Genomic DNA, 6,218 nt, shown 5'->3' with positions numbered 1-6,218 from the left:
AATTGTTGACACTAGTTCATAAGAGGAGAAATACATTCCTACACAACACAAGCACTGGCAATCTGGTTTCTTGTGAGATCAAAAACTTGCCTTTTTATGAATTTGCCCTATAGCTATAAATATTTTTTCATAAAGTGGGGTTTTGGAAATGCGGAAAAAAGTTAATTTGTAACATAGCAACTTCTTTAGTGATTAGACAAATAAAGAATCTTATAATTAGTATATCATTATGGGGTTTATTTATTAAGGTTCGAGTTGTGTTTTCAATTTATGATTCATATTTTCAAGGTTATTTATTATCAAAAAATCTATCTGTCGGTTAAAAAAAAACCTAAAATTTTTCCAGATTTGTTATACCCTGACCCTGAAGCTAGAATCTGAAAAGACACCATCTAAACCTGTCGAGGTCATGTAGAAGTCAATGGCAGAGGTCCCTTAAACCATTTTAAGATATTAATAGCCTTCATGAAGTTCGATTTTTTTCAAAGGGTTTCGCTCGAAAACGCGATCAATTCAAAACGTTTAAGTTTTTTTCCCCAAAAACTCAATTAATTCAAGTTTTGGGTAGTTAACTCCGAACTCACTGATTTGAGTTTTTTCCATTTGTGTTTTAGAAACCATTTGAGTTGTGAGTTCATTTGAGTTCATTCGAGGTCTAAAAAAGCTCAAATAACTCTAAGGGAGTTATTTACTAAAATCCGAATTTATCTCATAATATCAATAAAAATAGATTGAAACTCCCATGCCCGATTTTAGCTTATTTATCAATAAAAAAAAATATTTTGAAGATTGTGTAAAAACTTGATAAACTCGAGCAAAAACCCAAATTATAAGATTTTTTCTGGCTTTTTTCTCAATTGTTTTCATGTTTTTGGCCAAAAACCCCAAAAAGGTTGGATTTTCGGTCTAAACCCAGCGCAGACCATGCTAACTTCAAATTAGGATTGGTGCCTCTCCCATTGACTTATACTGGACCTCTACTGGTCTGCGATGGTGGATAGTGTTGGGCGAATTTATTCGCCAGGTGCGAATTTGTGGCAAATTTGTGCGATTCGACCACCAGTGAATAAATACACAAATGGGCGAGAAAATTTGCTGGCGTCAAAAAAAATGACGCCGAAAAAAAATTACGTCAAAAACGAGACGCCGGCGCCTTTTTGCAAATTCACCCATCACTAATGGTAAATTTTCAGATTTGGGCTTTTTGCAGCATCAGGATATAATAAATCTTGGAAAAAACATTTTTTCTCTCATAAGGTTTACAAGAGACTGAATTATGGGGTCTATGAAAATGTTGTCAAGCAATTCATATTTTCTGAAAGGGTCTGCCTAGATTTTGCAGTGGCTCTAATACTACACAAAGGACTGAACAAGCTTCATCTCACTGTGATAACTGCTATAGCACCAAGAGACCAATATGCTTAATAGCAGAAATACACAAATATTTATAATAGCAACCAATAGAATTAGCTATCACCGGCAACAGAAATGCCCAGTGTATATAGAATAAAAAATAGCACTAGCTGAAAGGGAGGAGAGCAGTGTCCCCTCCAGAAAAAGGGGAACATTTTAGATGCTTTAGCTTATTTTCATTTGCGTGTGCCATCTTTTATTTATGCATACAAGCTGATTGTTGTGCTTTGGTAATTTATTGCTCATAGTAATGCTATGCTAGTGAAAGCTACACTCTGTATAAGGGCAGTGACACATGGAGAGGTTTGTGGCCTGCATTAAAAATTCGCTACCACACGCAACAAATCTGACCGAAAATCCTTTGCCCATTGTTAACTTTGCCGCAAGTAAATTACATTACTCATTAATCTAGGGGAAATGAATGCTATTGCATATTCCTGTGATTAAGCCACGAATAATGTCAGTTCACTTTCAGTATGACAATTCTAAGCAACTTTGCAATTGGTCTTCATTACTTATTGTTTATAGTGTTTTTTAATTATTTGCCTTTTTCTTCTGACTCTTTCCAGCTTTCAAATGGGGGGTCACTGACCCCCATCTACAAGCATCTACATGCTCTGTAAGGCTACAAATTTATTGTTATTGCCACTTTTTATTACACATCTTTCAATTCAGACCCTCTCCTATTCATATTCCAGTCTATTTTTCAAATCAATGCAAGGTTGCTAGGGTAATTTGCCGCCTAGCAACCAGGTTGACGAAATTCCAAAATATCCATAAACAAGTCACATTTGAGTATGGAATAAGATAAAATAATACTGCCATGATGGCAGTCAAGTATTTTCAAACAAATACCATCCTAGTGAATGTGTTTGGATTGTGAAAAAAACCCTGACTACAAAGGAGTTTTCTAAAATACAAAAAGGTTATAAAAGGATAAATTCCAGAATTCGACAAACACCATTTTTACAAGAATATTTTATGAAAAGGTTAAATAACAACTTGATAAAGGAATTTTGTGTTTGATCAGGTTTTCTCTCATTTTCCCAGTTACAAACTCTTTGAAGTCTAATCACATATTGATTTATCTAATATTTTGCAATGAAGGATGAGTAATTGGCTCACAGATCTTTGGGGAAAAAAACCCATAGACTATAATATTAAGCAAAATAATATTAGGTTTGAAGAGAGCTCTTATTTTACTACATGATTATGAATAATAGGCTTAGGAATAGAAAGGATCTCTCTAGACAGCACACACTATTTTTATTAGGAGAAAGTGAATAATAGTAATGGTCTTGCATCGTTTTAAAGTGCCTGGAGATTATATCTGTTTGTTAGCCACAACACATTGTAACTATGGTTTTAAAGAAAAATAATGTGCAAATGTTGCCAAGATCAATTTACATGTGATGTTTCTGTTTTACTCTATGTAGCAAATCTGGAACAAAAGAGCCATGGTGCTTGCCATGTTTGATGTTAGTTAGCGACAAGCCTTTTCACCTTTGTTCTTTTGTTCTAAACTACTGTGGTGATTAAGTCATTCTTTAATAAAAATACAGCAATAAATTCTCAGCCAGAGAATGAATAACTGCGCTTGATCTCTCAAGCATTAATGTCCAATATAAGGTGTAGGCATAATTTCTGTTTAATATCTCATCACCGATTCATAAGCACATTGCAGTTTGCCAAATGAGCTGATGGAATAACTATCCGTTTCATGATCATTCTGCAAGTCAATATGTACCCTTTATTTAATTGGACTAATGGCAACTTATACAAAGCTGGGACTGTTTTAATTATGGGTAATTCATGCGCACGCTGATTGGTATAGTCTTGCGTTTAAGCATTAGAATATTTGTTAATGTACTAAATGAATCAGAAAATATCTTCCATACAGCCTATGTTTGTAAAAATCTTTTTTTTTTTGCAAGATATTACATTTTTTGAACTACAATAGCATGAAATGAGATCATTTAGACGGGGGGGGAATATAAATTACATTTGTGTCATCATGAGGAGACAATTCATAGCAATTAGAAAAGTATAGGGCTCCCATATGGCTTGTTTATTGCGTAGATATGTATTTATCACTGCATACCAGGTTACTGTAAGTTTGCCATGGGGGTGTAAAAAAGTACCAGTGTCCAGACATGTAAACTTCTTAAAATTAAATCTAATTTACTTTTTAAAAATAATGTTAAATTGAGCATGGCCTTCAAATATAGACATGGTTAGCTAACATTTTCTCATTACAATATTCTTTCCTTACACCTTGTGGTCCTCCTTTTGAAATACAATTGTGAAGCCCCAGAAGAGTTAAGAAACTTTTAAAATTAGAATTTTATCACACGCATAACATTTTTACTGCAAGACCAGAAGAACAGGCTGAGGCCCAGGAGATCAACAAGACATACAGTGATCTGGTAATAGTGATAAGACACCTTTTAATATATTTTATTGCATTTGCAGGGTATATACACAAACTATTAGCAAGCATGGGGTTCTGTGGGGGGGAGCACGCAGAGCAATAACAAGTGTTACATATCACAGCAATTGCTGATTCTCTGCCTCTTTCCTGATAACATTGCAGCTTTCCAGGCAGCTCTTCATTGCAGTGGTTCCAGGCCTGAAACTTTAAATTTTTTCTACCTGGAGTCTGCTCACATGATGCAGTGGAGTCAACTCCTCACATGATGCTGTGTGTGTGTGTGTGAGAGAGAGAGAGAGAGAGAGAGAGAGAGAGAAAGGAAGGAAGGGAACATGGCTCTGCTTCAGTGTTGGGGAGAAGGGGCTGAATCTGCTTGTGTGTGTGTGTATATGTGTGTGTATGTGTGTGTATGTGTGTGTGTGTATGTGTGAGTGAGTGAGACAAAAAGATACTGAGTGTGAGTCTACTTACATGTGAAAGTGTGCATTATTGGAAAAAATAGGGGAATGCATTGAGGGGGGTTAGATTTGCTGAGTTATGGCACACATGCCGCACTGCCGCCCACCCATATAAATAAAAGAACAGGATTAAATACACTCTTTTTCAGAATCACTTTAGTTTTTTCTGGTCTGAGGTATGCCTTTAAGGCATTAAGGTATCCAGAATATAGAAAGAAAAAAAAGGAAGCGCACTAACAACTGCTGCGAGGAGTAGTGAAACGTCTTCAATGATTACTCAGCAAGTCCAGTTGTTTTAGATTTACATATACTTGATATACCATGACCTGGATGAATGAAATTCTTCATAGTCAACAACTGCTGTAGTGTAACAAAGGTACCTTGTTTGTTGCAGAGACTAACTAAATGGTTCAAGGACTTTGTTCCCCTTTTGCCAGTGATATATTCTGAGACAGACTATCTGGCAAATGGCAAAAAAGAGAAAGAGAGAGAAGTGGTGAATCTCTGCAGAGAGTTGTGTGCTACTGCTGTCTGGAAATATGTTTGGTTGAATTGGAGAAGTGGAATCACACTGGCTCACATATATAGAGACTCGAACAGTATTTTCAAGTAGATGCACAACTTATCACCAGAAAAACCATCTTCTAAAAGCTTTAAAGAAATAGTGCAAATTGAGCAGGAACATGTCACCTAAGCCTAACCAGCAGTGGGGTGAGACTGTGATTTTAAGAACGGACTGATTATGCACTGGATGATCTGCATGAAGGCCATCTGGGAATAGGCCATTAACTTTCTTTGATCAGCTAATGGTGAACAAAAACAAGTGGCATGGATGTCAGCAGGTGCAGTCTATGCCTCAACCAGCTCCAGTTTGCCTGTAGGAATGGCCCTCTTAAAATTGAGTTCATGCAGTTACATGTTGCACAACTTCAATGTTACTAATGGCCCACAATCTTAGGTGTTGTTTAGAATTGCTGAAGCCAGATCTTAGTTGTCATGTGAGAAACCACCAGTTTAATATCAGGGGAGCCTGGGGAGGAGAGAGAAGAATCTTGCAGCAGCTTAGTAATGACAAGGAACAACCAAGGACCAAGTAACTGGCTACAAGCAGACAGATCCATTAGTTATACAGTAAAAGTGTCAGGGAATCTATTCCGGCCTTGTCATATTGACCAGCTAGTGGTACGAGTACTGTAATTACCACTGAGCAAAACTAGGCACAAAGCCTTGTTGGACCTCCATTTACCACACCCACAGTGGTATCCCCTGAGCCCCAAACTCTGGCATCACCTGAGGTAACAACCCCTGTAAATCCATCAGAAATAGACAACACATCTTTCAAAGCACATGTGGAACAGGTTTGTACCAGTAGCCATTGCCCAGCTCTAAAAAGGGAACACTATTTCTAGGTGTAACCCACAAATATTGAGAGTATTGACCCCCCAATAGGTTTAACTTGTAGTAATGTGATAATTATTATCAATCTCTTTTACTAGCGTAACACTATTTTGGGCTATACAGACCAACGGGGTTAATCACCAGCTAGTGCACTAGAGCATGGGGTACACGTGACTCTAACACTTCCGGCTAGGGCCTTCGCTAAATGGAAGATTAAAGGGGTGGTGTAGTGAAACTACAACTCCCATAGGTGACTGTGCAATCAAACAGGAAAAGAATAGGCGCCAGGAGGTTCTTGCAGTCAAACAAAATACAACTTTTATTTGTCAGAGACAAAAGATCGACAGGGTTGTACTTACAAAGCCACAGAGACCTCAGCAGAAAAACATGACAGGTCCCTCAGAGACAGCACATTGGAACTCCCTGAGGCGATAGCGTCACGCCAGGATAGATACACGCTCAGGATCTCAGCACTGTGACCTGGATCCCACATGTTGGATCAGCGAACTCACTAGCCC

Source organism: Xenopus laevis, chromosome 3L, assembly GCF_017654675.1.
Source record: "Xenopus laevis strain J_2021 chromosome 3L, Xenopus_laevis_v10.1, whole genome shotgun sequence".
Taxonomy (NCBI): Eukaryota; Metazoa; Chordata; class Amphibia; order Anura; family Pipidae; genus Xenopus; species Xenopus laevis.
The sequence above is the reverse complement of the archived record's forward strand: the minus strand, read 5'-3'. Positions refer to the sequence as shown.